We start from the raw sequence: 17,313 nt of genomic DNA, 5'->3' as shown, positions 1-17,313 counted from the left end.
TGAAGACTTGCCTTGCGAGGTTGGCAGCCAACAGGGGATTCCAGAGGCAGGAAAAAGAGTGCAGTACCACACCCAGCCTCGAGGAGGCACTCAGGAAGTAAGTACCCTCCATCACAAGGAGAGACAATGGATTATTTTGTTTATATGAAAAAATTTGGGGGAACCTTCCCCTTGAACCCCAGGCACCTTCTGGCTAACTGTGCAGAACAGGTAGGATAGTCTCCCCCGCCCCTCAAAAAAAAAAAGCAAAAAAAAAAAAGCACAGTACTAGGGTCTTAGAAGATTAGAGTTCAATTTCCAGCTTTGCCATAGACTCGTGTGTGACCTTATACTACTTGTTTTAGGCCTGATTATCCTCTCTCTCCCACTAGAGAAAATTCAGATTATCTCCTCTGAAATCCATGGATTTACACTGGTTTTACATTGGTGTAAGCAAGGTGAGATTCTGCTCTTAATCCCTCTGTTCCTCAGCTGGAAAATAGAGATCATAATATTTCTTTTCTCCTACCCATTATCTGTCTTGCCTTCACATATTATAAATTCTTTGGGACAGGAATTCTCTTAGTGTGTGTCAGGGTTCCTTCCCCACTCTGAACTCTGGGGTACAGATGTGGGGACCTGCATGAAAGACCCCCTAAGCTTATTTTTACCAGCTTAGGTTAAAAACTTTCCCAAGGCACAAATTCCAGCTTGCCTTGAACAGTATGCTTCCACCACCAAGTGATTTAGACAAAGAATCAGGGAAAGGACCACTTGGAGTCCTATTCCCCCCCCAAAATTTTCCCCCAAGCCCTGCACCCCCCTTTCCTGGGGAAGGCTTGAGAATAATATTCTCACCAATTGGTACAGGTGAACACAGACCCAAACCATTGGATCTTAAGAACAATGAAAAAACAATTGAGTTCTTAAAATAAGAATTTTAATTAAAGAAATGGTAAGAGAATCACCTCTGTAAAATCAGGATGGTAAGTACTTTACAGAATAACAAAAGATTCAAAAACACAGAGGAATTCCCCTCTAGGCAAAACTTTAAAGTTACAAAAACAGGGATAAACCTCCCTCTTAGCACAGGGAAAATCCACAAGCTAAAACATAAGGTAATCTAACGCATTTCTTTGCTATTACTTACTATTTCTGCAAGACTAGATGCTTAGTTCAGATATGGCGTAGGGAGATGTATTTTTCCTGCCCTGTTTCCTTATTGACTCCGGAGACGCAGACAAAAAACCTTCCCCCACAGATTTGAAAGTATCTTCTCCCCTTATGGGTCCTTCTGGGTGGCACCTGACCAAGTTATCTGAGCTTCTTAACCCTTTACAGGTACAAAAGGAATTAACCCTTCACAGGGTAAAGAGGGGTTTTATGCTACCCTTAGCTGTATGTTTGACAGTGTGTATGCATATATAGAGAGAGATGCTTAGAGCAGAGCGGCCCATGCTATTACGTTAACATTGACTCCCAAGTGCCAGATGTCTATTTATAGAGATTTCTAGAAGGCCACTCACCATAGTATCTGAATGCCCTCTAAGACTAAGGACAGACCACTCTCTTCTTTCTCCTATGTTGTTTTTCTTTAGGTAGCATGGATGTTAATCAGAGCTGTATATAACCTTCACAAAGAAACACACACAGCCACGTGAAATGCGCAGGTGTCATTACAGATCATAACTGTGGGCAGGTTTGCAAATGTTGTGACTAATTTGGTTGCACCTGGCCTGAGCTTCAGGCAAGTCTGGGCCAAGTTACGATTCCAAGATAAAGTCACAACTCCCCTTGTCTTCCTTTTAATTTCCCCTCCCTTTTCTTCCTCCTTTGCCCCGCTCTGCAGGTCAGCAAAGATTTTCATCTCCCTAGATTGTGTTTTTGTTGATGCTGAGTATTAAAATGATACTGAGAGGGAGAAGCTGATAAAACAAACACGGAACACAGGCATTACAAAAGTTCTGGGGACAAGAACTTTCCTGACTTTTAGGGAGAGAAGGGAGTTTGGAGGGGATGACTTTCATTAACTTCCCTGAGCAGAATTCAGAAAAAAGGAGGGACAGGAGTCTAGCATTTTTCCCTCTCTGCAGTGTCGTTTGCACATATTCTTTGTTTTTTCTAATATTTCTTCCTTCTCATTCATGTGGATTTTGAAGTTTTCAGCTGAAGGAAAGAATAAGTGGAGGCAACATTGTTATTGCTGGCAAACACTACAGGAGCCAACAGAAAATATGTATCGCCGTATTCACAGTGTAGTGAATGAAAAATACCCATAGAATGATTATGCAAATCTCTGAACTCTAGCTAATAACTGGTGCCTGAGAGTCATCTACGGGGATTCACATACTGTCTGTCTATTGTAAAAGAACCACCAGTGATTATACAAATCGAGTACCAGAATCAATCAAAATGCAGGGGTGTGCATAACTTTGAAAAAAGTGTACTCTTACAAGTCAGTTACTGTGTCCCAACATTCTGATTGGCTGAGAAAATTCCCTTTCAGAGCAAATCAGGGAAAAGCTTCTTAAAAGTGAAATCTGATGGACTATGGAATAGACTCACAAGATTAGTAGTTGAAACTCCCTCCTTACAGATGTTTAACATTACAGTAGACTAGACAAAGTGCTGTTGAATGTATAACAAAAAACATTTCAGAGGCAGAGAGATGACATATTAGCCAATAGGCCTCTATTCTATGATAATCACAGTGACTGGATATGGATAACTCTCTCTCAGTGCAGTATCTGTGTGTGTTGCCTCCATTAATCTGACAGTAGCAAGTCTAAAATGTGACATCTGTATGTCAGATCTGAGCAGCTGCATATATGCGAGGGCTGAGCTATGTGCAGAATATGCCACTTGCCAGGTGCTTCGTTTAGTGTAGGGAGGGCAATCCACCATGTAACTAAGAAGTACATTTCTCTTCTTCTTGCTAGTCTCCTTTCATCTCCCCTCCCTTTTTATGCACAAGATTAAATAGATGCTGGCAATTGCATAGCTTTTGATACAGGCTCACCTATTATCAGGAGGGAAGTGAATCCTAATGTACGCGCACACAGGAACTGGTCCAACAGTACTTTATTGGCAGAGCTGCAGCAGACCTGTATCACACTGTGTAACAGCTTGGGCACTGCTGATTACACAGATACATACTGCTATATCAGCTATGCTGGGGCTCTGTCTTGGATACAATTGCATGATGGCACTTTTACCACATGTCACCATAGTGCAAGGAAGGGCAATAATTCGTGTGAGCCAGAACCCATTGAAATTAATAGGAGTTTTTCCACTTACTTCAGTGGGCTTTGGATCGGCACTTTATAATCTCCAACAAGTGGGGAGGTATGAATTTTGCTAGCTACTTTTGCTTTAACACATTAAGATGAATTCGTTTTGATAGTGGAAATTTATATGTCTTGTTAGAAAAGGAAGGGGTGTGTCTAACTAGACCTTCCTTGCTCCTTATGTTAACTGCTGAGCAGTGGATCACAAACAGGGGTCTACATCTACACTTTCTTTCTTAAAGTGTGGCTGGGCCTCTGTTGCTTCATTTCCACTCCCACCTGACATTCCAAGTTTATTTCACATTTGTTACAGAGAAGAATGTTACAATAATGAGATTAGGACTGAACCTTTCATTGGCACCTCTCAAGTTTCTATTATGAGTCTCCAACTCTAGGCATGTCTGTATATTTTGTTGTTCAAACACATTTTCTGCAAATAGACCCTGCTCCCCTCTCCCCTGCTGAAAAAACAAAGAATTGACAAATGACACCATTGATGTAAATGGGACCTTTCACATGAGTATGAAAAGTAGGATATAGTTCCAGATATTATTCTGAAGATGCATTTTTTTGTATGACTTGGTCAACAATTGACAGAAAGGAAAGGTTAAATAGTAATGAGAAACTACTGTAATTTCACTTTTGAGGACTTGTGCTGTAAGTGATTACATGCATGGTTGAAAACTGTATGCTGGCTCTGTAAATATTGATTGACCTACCTGTATATTTTCAATAAGAAGTACTGTCTACTATTTCCAAGAGGAAAGCAAAATCTGCAGTTTTAGGCTATATACAAATGATAAAAGCAAAGACATCAAAGCATGCAGCCTTTCAACTCAATTAGAACAAAAGTTTGGTTGCTGTTTTAAACATTTATGGCTAACTAACTGTGACACCATCTCAGCTCTGAAAATTAGATGATTTTCAGTTGACTTTTGATCTGACTGACAGTTTCTTATACAGTTCAGTGTTGGTTTGTAAGACACCACTCCACATTGGAATACACATGTGACTAATTAGAAACTGTTTATGGACTATACATATACATTTAACATACAAGAGTAAAACCTTTTTTGCTAGGGTCATGTTTGTAATGAAAGAGCATTAATTAAAAAGTGCTTGACCTAATTTTTTTTCTCTCTCTAATCTATTGTGTCTTTATGTGCATATAATATAAACAAAAAAAGGAACCATACAGAACAAAATTATTTTAGTGCTCACAATAAAAATGTGAAGAATGTAGCTGCAGAGAATGATTTTAGTGACTTCTGTAGTAGTAGTAAAAGGATGAAGATGATGCAAGTCAAACAATATATCTTAGAACATGTTTACAGTTTACACACCTCTTAGCGAGGGATTTTATTCTTGTTGCATTTGCACCAAGAGGCTACAAATGAAACTAAAGAATATACATTTATTTAGATCATTTCATCTACCTTTATCATAAGGATTCTTGAAGGTACAGGTGATACTACAGCTTCTATACCACCAAACACAAGTGGGGGTTGCAAAGAGTCTGCAAAAGGAAGTGCTGAGATGAATCAGAGTATAACAACATTTTCTTGATAAAATAATGCTTCTGTGTCACAGAAAACGAAACTGTCAGCATTCCTTTGTAGGCCTCTCTTAGGCTTAAGAAAGGGTCCTTGACAGTTTCAGCACTGCCTTTAAATATCTTATTGAAATGTAGATTAAGACTGTACATCTTATAATAGTTGGAAAGCCTTTTTCATTTTAAGTCTCGTAGAAAAGCAAGTATAAAGTAAGTATTAACTTTAGCTGTTATATTTTAGCATTTTTCTCAGATTGATCCATCCTAGACCTAATATTTAGATGTATTTAAAGGGACAGTAGATTATCTGACTGTACAGTAGTACAGTATTATGCATTTCTAGGATTCATTGTAAAGTAAGATTGGCTGTATCTTTTATAGTGCCATCTTCATATAGTTTACAAAGACACCGGCACACTGGAAGTGCTGTCTTTAAGGATGCTTCAGTATTTCTGTTTAATGTTATTACAGTCAAAGTTTAGAGTAATATTAATTGTGTATTTAGATGTAACAACTCACTCTCTGATGAAATCTGGTATATAAGATCTGAATCCAGGGCAGAGCTTTTTTTTTCATCCACCAAATTTCCAAAGGGTTGTGTGGTTGTTTTGAGTTAGAGGATTGAACAATAGTGCGCAAATCAGCCAGTTCTTTTAATATGCTGATATTGAATATTGTTTAGTGTAAGTAGCTGTTCTAAGTCAAGATTTCTCCTCTGCCTCCATTCAGTATGTTAACCTTTTGTCAACTTTATTCGAGATATAAATCCAAGATTTTCAGAGTGACTGGCGAGTTTGTGAGCCTTATTCTCTGGAAGCTCAATGCGGGACTTTTTTAAACGAGGGGGGGTGATCTCATTTTGAGTGATCATTTTGAAAGTCCTGAGTCACCCTTCCTCTGTAACTCAAGCTCTTTAAGGTGTCCCAAGTTAAACACCCCCAAATTGAGACACCAATAATCACTAATCGCTTTTGACAGCCATAGATATAGGTCTGAGATAAAACAGGCAAATGTGTAATGTACTGAATAAACCACCCAGAACTCTTGACTTAAAACAGCAACCTGTACTAAAGAAGATATGTTGCATGAGTCAGAAAAAACACAGTATGACTTTCAGATAACAGCTTGAGTTGCATGGCTCGTAGCGAGAAAAGAAACGACTTTTAACTTGTAAACTGAACAAACTTGATATGGAGCTTATTGAGAGCCAATAAAAATGCTGTTTACATACTGTCACTTTTCAAAATGTGTCCCTGCTTTAAACAAGAAATAAGCACCAGAACTGTGGTAGCTTTAACGACAGTGAGGAAGATTCATACTGACTGAATGTATATAAATAAATATTTGAATGTAGATAAGAAAATATTGGCTCCATCTCACATGAGATGGGAACAAGATAGCAAAAGAAAGTGATTCATGAATGGAAAAAAATATAGGATGAGGTATGCAATTACTCTAGTCAAAAGAATATTAAAATACTACATGGGATTTTTTCCAGCTCCTATGATAGCAGTTAAGAGCACAAATAGTCAACATATAAATGGAGACATCACAAGGAGGATAGTGGTCTGCTGGGCTTGAAACTGTACTTTTCCTTTGCTTTTGAATATTAGATTGGATTTAAACATAAGACCTTGAGTTATGCATATTTGGGCTCAAAATCAGTGGTGGTCTGACAATGAAAAGAAGAAATGTTTTGCTGGCATATTCAGTGGCCAAGTTAATAATCCTTAAAAGATGGAAAGACCGGAAGGAATCTCTCTTGAATGAGAGATTTTTTTTCCCAGAACATTTGGGGTATAAATTGGCATATTAAGGAAAAAATCAGTAGCTAGTTTAAAAACTGCAATGCACTTTTTGAAAAGGTGAAATCCATACCAGACATACTATATGAATTCTACTTTGGATTTCTTGTTTCTCTGTTCCTCCCTTTGTGACTGGATTCTTCTACACCAATGTTCTGTTTGTGTGATAGTTTCCAGAGTAATGTATTTGGTAATCTACTAGAAAAGTTTCATTTGGGAAGCTCGGAAAAATAAGGCACTAGTGGTTTTTTTCGTGTATTTGGGAACTTAAATATAGCCTTTTTTTTTTAAACAGGCTGTTTATAGTGAAGACAAGATCTTTATGCTATTTAAAAAAACTAAATGACTGAAGCATTAGTATGTAATTAGCTTCAAATAACATTCAAGAGCATGATCTTACAAACACCTCATCATGGAAATAAGCAGTGTTTGGTAGTAGGCGTTTGCAGGCTTTATAGGAACACTTTCTTCTGCTTCTACGCGTGGGTCAAAGTTTTCATTTTAAATGGTGTAAAACTGGAATGACTCCAATTAAATCAGTGGAATTGCTCTAGAATTACATTCAGGTAAATGCCTCCCTGAATCATGCTTTAAGTTTCGGATTCAAATAAAACTGAAAACTCAAAATGAAACTCAGTTAGAAATGCAGTGTTTCGTTTGGTTTCCTGCCAAAACCATGAAAATAATTGAATTTCCCATGGTTTTGATGCAAAACCATAGATCAGCCCAAGTTCACTTAAAACTCAGCCCAGAGGTTACTAACAGCTGGACCCAGGGAGTGCTCAACAGACACAGGAACTTTAGCAAATTTTTTGACACAATGTGAGCTGAGATTTGCATTTATTACAACAGAAAACCAGGCAAGATCTGTATGGCTTTGGATTCTGTAACAAAAGTTTCACCCGCTCTCACTGTAACTAATAACTCCCTTTCGATTCTGATGATTTATGCTATGAATGTGTATTAAAAAGAGTAATATACTGAATTTGGCTGGAAATATCTCATACCAGTGCCCAGAGAAAGAAGGCATTAAAGCATTATATCATCACACTTTTTAAGGGACAGATGATGTCCTATTTAGTAAAAGAGAGCCTTTGACCTACTAATCTGTAACTTCCAAATTCATTTTGGTTGGGTCTGTTTTCTTTAGAGTGACACTGTCAAGAATTTTATTTTACCTAATTTTAAATAGCTGTTCTCTGGTGAGGAAGATTTCCCTGCGACACTACCACACATTCCTCCTTATGTGTATTCCAGTCTGGGGATGTGCATGTGCTTCATGTACCTGGAATCAGAGAATTCTTGGAAGCACTGTCTGTTGGTTCACGCATGCGTCCTGGCCTTCCTTATGCTTTTCAGTGAAAGCATAAAGGGTGGAGCAGACGGACCACCTTTCCAATTTCTTCTTACAGGCCATGTGACAGTATCAGACCCTCCAGTGTCTGGAGCTTTCCTTTGATTTTCTTCCATCTGAAAATATTTCAAAGTTTGCCTTAATGCTTCTTGCATATAGTTCTTTATAGTTAGTAAAGGGGGCTTTTTCTTATATAGGCCCCTATAACCCCCCCTCCCCCCGTCCTGATTTTTCACACTTGCCCTCTGGTCACCCTACCTTCCCTACTCATGCCCCATTATGGGTATTGGACTATAACCAGAAATCCAGGCTTCAAAAACTGTGTCCTGCTCCCATTCATTCTTGGTCAGCGATAACCACCAGTGCTGTTTGTGCTGTCTTACGGAGACACATAATGCGGCTAGGTGTAACATCTGCTGCTCTTTCCCTAGCAGTACCATGAGGAGAGGGAAATTCACACTGGAATACACATATGGACCTTAGAAAACACCTCATGCAGAAGGCCATCAGGCCACAATCAAACCCAGTCTGAAGCACCCACCCTGTACATCAGCCTGAATCGACATATACCTCATGGCGGAAGGCATGCTCCAACTCTGTTTGGGGGTATCTGTGGGTACAGATTCCCCTTAATTGGTCTCATTGGGAAGGCAGAGAACACTCACACAAGCATCAGAGCAGGTTTCCCTTTAAAGGTGCTTCAAAGACATCTGACACAACTCCACCTACATTGAACAAATCTGCTTGTTCAACTCCTAAAGATTTAGGACAGGGGTAGGCAACCTATGGCACGCGTGCCGAAAGTGGCACACGAGCTGATTTTCAGCGGCACTCACATTGCCTGGGTCCTGGCCACCGGTCCAGGGGGCTCTGCATTTTAATTTAATTTTAAATGAAGCTTCTTAAACATTTTAAAAAAACCTTATTTACTTTATATACAAAAGTTTAGTTATATATTATAGACTTGTAGAAAGAGACCTTCTAAAAACCTTAAAATGTATTACTGGCATGCAAAATCTTAAATTAGAGTGAATAAATGAAGACTCGGCACCCCACTTCTGAAAGGTTGCTGACCCCTGATTTAGGACATACTAAGTCCCAGGGCCATGACTCTAAAGTCCACAAACCCAGGGCTCTACCGGTACTGGGCCCTGTACCAGCAACACCCTCTTCACCGGTATCATCCAAATGAAAATGTCAGGATCAGTCAATTCTGGCACAGTCGTACTGTCATTATTTCCCACTCTGGCCACACACAGAGTCCCTCCTCCTACACTCATCAGCATGAACAGATCAGACCCCTCACACTCCAGGGAAGTCAGACTTGTACTGCACCAGAAGATGTCTTTGCTTTTCCCAAGTCTCAGTTTTCCACATCATCAGGACCTTCTCTCACTATGGAGGTGGTGACTCCCCCAGGGAATGTTACTTTGATAGAAGCCCTATGCCCTCTTTCATCTGCCAGCTGTGCCTTTCCTCCATCAGTACCACTGTTGGATCTAGACCCTTTCTTCTCTTTCTACGGAGAATCCAATCCTCTAGAGGAGCTTCCATCTGCTCCTCTGAGAAGTTTTAGAGCAGCCTGGTACCAACCTCTACCTCAGTATTTGCTTTGGGACCATTGATACCCTGTGCCTTGAGGACCCACATAACTTCCTCCTAAACCAGTGGGTTGGGGAATATGTGACCTGTATGCCTGATATAGAGAGCCCATGCATTCTGCCAGGAAATTGCTCCACCCTTGTCCTGTAAGGGAACAGTAAGAGCCTTCTCCTGACTCCATGGAAGAAGAGGCATACAAATCAGTTCCGTTGATTCCACCGGTACTGACAAGATTGTCATCATCTTCTCTGGATGAAGCAATCACACTGGCATCTCTGTCCCCTCTGGATGACCGTAAACCCCTTCAACATTTATGGCAAAGGGTGGTAGAGGAACTCCACATCTCCCTAGAGGAGGTTCATGACCCTCAACACAAACTCCTGGATATCCTATAAATCACCAGATCCAGCTGAATAGCACTTCCAGTTAATAAAGCTATTCTGGAACCTACTAAAGCACTCTGGTTTGCATCAGCCACATGTGCTGCTACCCTGAAGAGGGCAAAGAAATGTTGTTTAGTTCCAGCTAAAGGAGCAGAATTTCATTTTACCCACCCTGCACCAAACTCTCTGGTCATCCAGGCTGCCACAGAGAAATCTAGACAACATCATAAATCACTTCTGACAAGAAGGCTAAGCATCTTGAGTTGTGGGAAGAAAGGTCTTCACATCTACTAGCCTTCAGTTTTGTATAGGGAACAGTCAAGTGCTGTTGGCTAAGTACAACTATCTCAGCTATTCCAAATTCACAGATTTTTGTGGACAAGCTACCACAGCAGGGCAGAGGTCACTTCCAGGCTGTTACTGAAGAGAGCAAACGGCTGGCCAGAAACACACTTCAGTCATCAGTTGATGCAGTAGACACATCTAGGTTGATGGGACTGGATATTGTGACGCACCATGAGTCATGGTTGCATGCTTCAGGGTTTTGTAGGGAGGTTTGAAACACCGTGGAGGACTTCACCTTTGATGAAACCTGTTTTTTTTGTTTTGTTTTTTGTTCAATGAAAATACACCTGTCCCCAAAAGGAAGTATCATAGCCAGTTTTACAAACCTAGACTGGCATCTCACCAGTTTGATCACCAGTGGTCTTTATGACCTTTCTTGTGAGAGACCGAGTACAGAAGTCTCATTTCCCTGCTCCTCCAACTTTTACATAATCTCAATCCCATCCCCTGTTGAAAAGATATTTTTGATGGGCATTCAATTCCTACAAGCCATTTATGTCACTACTGTTCAATTCCCCACATTGCTTTCAGGGGATATTTAGCACCATAGTGGTATAATAGTGGACAAGTGGGTATTGGATATCATCCATTCTGGCTATGCAATCAAGTTTTATTTCCCTCCTCCAAAACCCACTTCTGCTTTACTCCTCCAAAATCCCAGTCCCTCTTCAGGGACCATTTTCACAAGGGGTTTCTCAGGCAGAAGCAATAGAGCAACTACCCCTTCAAAACCAGGAAATGTTTTTACTCTATGTACTTCCTAGTGCCCAAGAAACAGGTGGTTGAAAACCTGTCCTCGATCTCTGCAATCTCAACCACTTTATTCACACACAGAGATTTTGCATTGTCACTCTAGCATCAATAAGCCCATCTCTGGAAAAAAGCCATTTGGTTTACAGCTCTTGATAATGAAGGATGCTTACACATGGATATTCAGCCAGCCCAGAGGTGTTTTCTCAGATTCACCACTTTCATTACAGGGTGCTCTCATTCGGCCTCCCCTCTGCCCCTAGGGTCATCACCAAGGTCTTTCTGGTGGTAGTAGCAGCTCATTGGTTGGCTTCTTGTTGCCAAGACATCTCAAGAAGCCTATAAGTCAACTTCATTGAGTCAACCGCTTTCTTCCCTAGGACTTAGTGTGAACTTGGAAAAGTCTGACCTCACTCTGACACAGACTAGTGACTATTCTCAGCAACAGCTTAACTACAGGTTTTGAACCATGAGCAACCTAATATAGATTGGGTTGCACATAACCTGAAGCTCTAGTCAGAACTTGCCTTTCCTTCCTGGGGCACATAGCTTCATGCACTTTGTTACACCATTTGTGAGACACCACCTTGGTTTCCTGCAGACAGGTTCCAGACAGTGTATTCACCAACCAAACACAGCATGAATACCATGGTAAGAATTTCTTCCAGAGTAGCATCTTCTCAACAGTGATCCTTCTGCCACATTAAAGTATATGTGAGTGCCCCTTCTGACTACCTTTGCCACACAAGATGATCATCACTGATGCCTCTCTCTTAGGCTGGGGAGCCCACATGGATAATCATATGGCACAGGGCACTTGAACACCTCAGGATGCACACCAATCTTCCGGAACTCCAGGCAGGCAGAGAAGCTCACAAGGTTCATTCAACGCTTTCTGTTGGTGAGGGGAGAGAGATGGTATTGTGGATAAGAAACGGGAGGGGGGGATCAAATCACCAGTGGCTTACTTTCCAGAAACTCATACTGTATTGGCTGACATTTTGCCATTGATCACGAGTGAAAATTGCACAATTCAGCAGCTCTGCTCAAAGGAAAACCCCCAACTGGGATCCGTTTGCCTCGCAAACAAACAAGATATGCAACTCACATGGCTTCAGAGGACGTCTTGGACAACATTCTCAGGAAAATGCTCTCCTTCTCCCCTGGTCAGACCATCTGAACTATGCCTTTCCTCCCTTACTGCTCCTGCCTTGGTTCTTAAGGAATATTCATTAGGATAGGGCACAAGTCATCCTCATTGTCCCCAATTAGCCCAGACAGTTTTGGTTCCCAAATCTCCTAGGACTGTCATTTTGGATTCCAATCAGCATCCCATCCTTTCCTTATCTCTTGACCCCAAGAGAAGGGCAAGGTCAGACATCCCAAACCTGAAGCACTTCATGTCATGGCTTATTTTTTGGATGGGCATCAACATTAGGGCATTCTTGCTCTGAAGTCATACAAACTATCCTTAATTGCAGAAATTGCTCCACTAGGAAGTGCTATTCAGCCAAGTGGCACATTTCCATCTGGGCATAGCAGAAACATCTATCTCCTGAGTCAGCAGATAGAGGATAGTCCCCTCATTTTTGGACTTTCTCACAAAACATCTGGACTTTTCCTCAGTTTTATACAAATCCACCTGGAAGTAATTTAGTGTGCGCCATCCATCATCAGATGGTTATTCAATTTTCACTCACCCATTGAGTAGCAGATTCTTAAAGGGCCTAATCAGAACTTTCCAGTCAGTAAAGAAGCCTACTCCTCATTGGGACTTAAATTATTTACTTTTGGCACTCACCAAGCCTCCCCTGGAACACATAGCTAGTGGTTCAATGTCTCACTTAGCAAGGAAAATGGCATTTCTTGTGGTCATCACCTTAGTCTGGAGGGTGGATAAGCTGGGAATCCTACTGGCAGATCCATCATACACTATATTCCATAAGGACAAAGTCTCTTTATGACTACATTCAAAATTTACCCCCAAAGTAGTTTTAGTGTTTCACATAAACCAGTCAATCCTCTTACCTGCATGTGTGGTGTCTGGGTTTTTTCCCCCCAAAACTGCATGCATCTGATGAGAGGAGACTTCACTCCCTCAGTGTATGATGTACTCTGTCCTTCTACCTGCAAAAGACAAAAATAATTAGAAAATCACCTAGATTATTTCTTGCCACAGCAGAGCAAGTCCGAGGTCAAGCTATATCCTACCAGAGGATTTCTAAGTGGCTCTCAGGCTGTTACCAGTTGTTGTATCTTCCTCCAGCTCATGGTGTAAGGGCTCATTCTACAAGAGCACAAGCCACTTCAGTGGCATCATTTCATGAAGTATCCTTACTTGTCATTTGCAAGGCAGCTACATGGAGTTCCATCCATATGTTCACAAGACATTATGCTCTAGATGCCTCGAGCCACTGAGGCATCCTTTGGGAAAGCAGTTCTCCAACTGGCTTTGCTGTTTGCATTCTTGCATGCTCTTTCTACTTGATTACTGCTTGTAAGTCACTTACAGTGGAATACAAACAGGGACCTACACTCGAAGAGGAAGCTACTTACCTTATAATTGGAGGTTCTTTGAGATGTGTGGTCCCTATGTGCATTCCATGAACCCTCCTTCTTCTCTGCTTTGGATATTTACTGGATTTGCACTAGAAAAGGAACTGGAGAGGTGGTCAGTCCGGTCTGCCTTTATGCCGTTTCTTGAAAGCACAAGGAAGACAAGGGTGCATGCATGGACCAACAGACACTGCTTGCAAGAATTCTTAGACTTTAGGTCATGGAAGCCTGGATATGGCTTTCATGATACAGGCCTACTGAGATTTTCAAAGTGCCTAAACATGTTAGGTGCCTAACTCCAATTTAAATCAATGGGAGTTAGACAGACAGCCATCTTATGTAGGTACTTTTGAAAACTTTACACACAATCTGTAATAGTAGCCTTCTTAGAATAGCACTTTGCAATGCTATAGCACTTTCTTTCAGACGATCTCAAAGCACTTGTATATTGATGAATTTGAAATAGTGTTTTCACCCCTATTTTATAGACTGGAAACTGAGGTGTAGAGGGATTAATGGCCTGATTTTTCACAACATCAGAAACCCAGGACACTGTAGAAAAATTAATACGCAATCTCATGTCTAACTTTGCACAGTTACCATGGTTGCAGTTTTGCTAACTGTCCTGACTTCATGGTAAGTAATGTGATTGTGGCCCCTGCTGAGGCAGTCTCTGAATGCCTGACCAGAGATGGTGTAGACTTCACATGATTCCCAAAAGCTCTGGTTGGTTGCCTTTCCCAGTTCCCAGCCTCTTGTGAAAGAACAGCTAATTACAGCTGCTGCAGGAAGGGGAACCAGAACTCTCTTCACCTCTCCTCAGGGGCCAATGGAATTCTGTAGGTAGGGGAGGAGGAGACAGGGAACAACCGATACAATTTTCACAGGAAAGAAGGAAGGAGGGAGCAGAATGAGCTGAGGAGCAGTGCTCCTCTGTTCCTCCTTCCTCCCTTTCCCTATATCCTGAAAAACGAGGATTAGAAAGGCAGAGAAGAGGGCTCCTTCTGGAGCTGATCCCATCCTCAGAGGAATGTACATGAAGATTCACTGGAGCAGCCTCCTCCCCAGGCCTGGTCAAGGAGGATGAAGAACCTCCACAGCTGCAGGAGGAACAGAAGTGGGAATGGGAGTAAGGGGTAGATGTGAACCTGGGGGGAGGCAGAAATGATGTGGGACTGGGGCAGATGTAGAGGCTGGGAGCACAAAATTAATTGATGTGATTATTTTGAGAGATGCAGAATTTACATGGGTCTGTGGAGGAGGCATAAATTAATTGGTTGAGGCCAGGCAGGGGTGGCACACAGCATTAATTAATTGGAATTCCTAGGTCTGTGAAGAACCTGTAAGCTCTCTGAATCATCAGGCAGCACTTTGTGCAAATTACTGTAATTTGACCTCAGTTGGGTCTTCCAGCAAAAACTCCTGCAGCGGGGCCACAAACATGTTGCTTACTTTATCTATGTGAGGATTGGCAGTACTGTAATTGTCACCCAAAATGGAGGTGGGCAGTGGAAGCTTAAAAATGAGAAGGCAGATTAAAAACACTTATCTTTGTGCCCAAAATCATAAGATTTAAAAAAAACAAAACAAAAAAACCTCATGATTTTGATTTGAATGTGCAATTGTGACTATTACTTGGATGTTTTTGCCAACAGCTCTAGGCTTCTGTAAATCAGGTCTTCTGTAGCTTGCTCAAAACTATACTGGAGGCCTGTGGCAGGAGTTCCCCCCCCCCGCCCTTTCTTATCCACAATACCATCTCTCTCCCCTCACCAACAAAAAGTGTTGAATGAACCTTGAAGGCTTAGATTTCCCATGATGATACTGGCTGACATTGGGAGGTACTGTGGCGTGGTCTCACTGCAGCATGAGTTCCAGGAGTCTTACATCTGCTGAGGCACAATGCCTTCCAAAGCACTGGGCAGGACAGGGGAACAGAGTACTACACGATTGTTTTAGGGGGAGAATCCCTTGCACTACAGTGGGCCATAAAAAGTGTGGCCTTGACAGTGCCTCTGTGAGGCTAGTTCTTCTTGCCTTTTATTGATATGGCATAGCAGCCCGGCTAGTTTCTGAAAAACTGATTCCAAGGATAACTTAATAATTTGGCAAGAAAAGGCCAGCTTCTTTTACTCACATTGAATACCATCCTACTCTGAGTAGTCCAGTTTACTTCAAAGAGATCAGTTGCAGAGCAGAGGGCTACTCACAATGAGTAAAGATAGGAGAATCTGGTCCAAACACTAGAGAGCAAGCAATAGGTACCAGGTCATTGTATAAAATTAAAGTCAAGGTGACAGGTCCTCAGCAAATGTATATCTGGCCTAGAATGTCGGCAAATAATATGTGGTTTAGTAAAGCAATCGTATATGCTGTTCAATGACTACACAGCTCCAGAAATACTTGGAAATATAGTTAACATTAATATTGAACCAAATATGGGAAGATTATATCAGCAATTTCAGTGTTTAGATACCATGGTGAAAGGAAATCTAAGATCAGATCAGTGGAGTCAGAACAGGGCTAGACTCTTGAGGCAAGGGACTCTTGTGGGTTTCATTTTTCCCTTTGACTTGGGGTTGGTCTCCATAGTTAGGCTCTTCTTTTCTGCCCAACAAAGGCTCTCAGTGAAAGGGTGTATCTTCATCCCCACCATATTTTTGCTTGGGCCTTTCTTCCCTTGCCTGTTTATAATAAGTAACTTCTAATATTGCTATAATAGAGTTTAAGAAAGGAAAAAGAAAGACAAAATAGTTTTGAAGTTTCACTGTGCATTTGTTGGCACTTTGGTTTATTCAGTTTCACTTTCTTGGGCGTAGCCAGTTGATGTGTTTTCCCCCTTTGGTTCATTTGGGTCTTTTATTCAGCAATAAGAGAGAAGCATATATTATAAAAAGCACACCGATGGGAAGTGGACTTGTGGGGAATGTGTAGTCCTTGCAATGGCTTTACATCCAATTTCTTTAAATTGGTTAGATTTCAAGTTGGCACTCATAGAATCATAGAAATGTAGGGCTAGAAGGAACCTCAAAAGGTCCATCCTCTCCCATCCAGAGGTAGGACCAGTCTAGGTGACTTGGAGGTTAGACAATGACAAGGACTCCACAGCCTTCCTTGGTGACCCATTCCAGTGCTTAACTATCCTTCTAGTAAGAAGGTTTTCCCAAATATCTAACCTAAATCGCTCTCATACAGATAAAGCTGATTACTACTTGTCCTACCTTCAGTGGACATAGAGAGCAACATATTTGAAGACTGTTCTCAGGTCCCCACTCAGTTGTCTTTTCTCAAGACTAAACATGTCCAATTCTTTTTTAACTTTTCTTTATATGTCATTTTGTTAGGGCTAGGGTAAAAGGCTGGCCAAGCCCTACTTTCTGGTAGGGAAGCCAGATGCAGGGGCCCAGGCAGCCAGCAGAGAGCCCAGCTGCAGGCCCTAACGAGGGCCAGCTCACAGCAATGACTTGAGCTAAGCAGAGACAGCTGGGCTGAGGAAGGGGGAGGGCTATAAAAGCCCCAGAGAAAGCTCAGTCAGGAGGCTAGCATGGGAGGAGATAGGAGGCTTATATCTCTGTCTCCTCACCAAAGGCAAGGGGCCTCACAGGCCAAGAGACCCCGGGAAGGGTCTGACTGGGGATAGCTGTTGCGGGAATAAGGGGGACTACACTGTGGAACTGTAAATAAGGACACAAGGGTGAAG

General features: G+C 41.6%; 1 long non-coding RNA gene across 1 annotated transcript in view; it reads right to left on the bottom strand.

The window, feature by feature from the left end:
- The window catches only part of LOC123378668, a 28,129-nt gene that overhangs the window by 3,341 nt on the left and 7,475 nt on the right, over positions 1–17,313 (bottom strand). Inside the window, exons 2-5 of the long non-coding RNA XR_006582697.1 lie at positions 13,614–13,717; positions 13,086–13,184; positions 11,793–11,952; positions 7,909–8,093 (exon numbers count right to left, since the gene is read on the bottom strand). This is a non-coding gene — a long non-coding RNA (uncharacterized LOC123378668). The remainder of the gene's footprint in view (positions 1–7,908; positions 8,094–11,792; positions 11,953–13,085; positions 13,185–13,613; positions 13,718–17,313) is intronic.

The sequence above is a fragment of the Mauremys mutica genome, chromosome 10, assembly GCF_020497125.1.
Source record: "Mauremys mutica isolate MM-2020 ecotype Southern chromosome 10, ASM2049712v1, whole genome shotgun sequence".
Classification (NCBI taxonomy): domain Eukaryota; kingdom Metazoa; phylum Chordata; order Testudines; family Geoemydidae; genus Mauremys; species Mauremys mutica.
The sequence above is the reverse complement of the archived record's forward strand: the minus strand, read 5'-3'. Positions and strand labels throughout refer to the sequence as shown.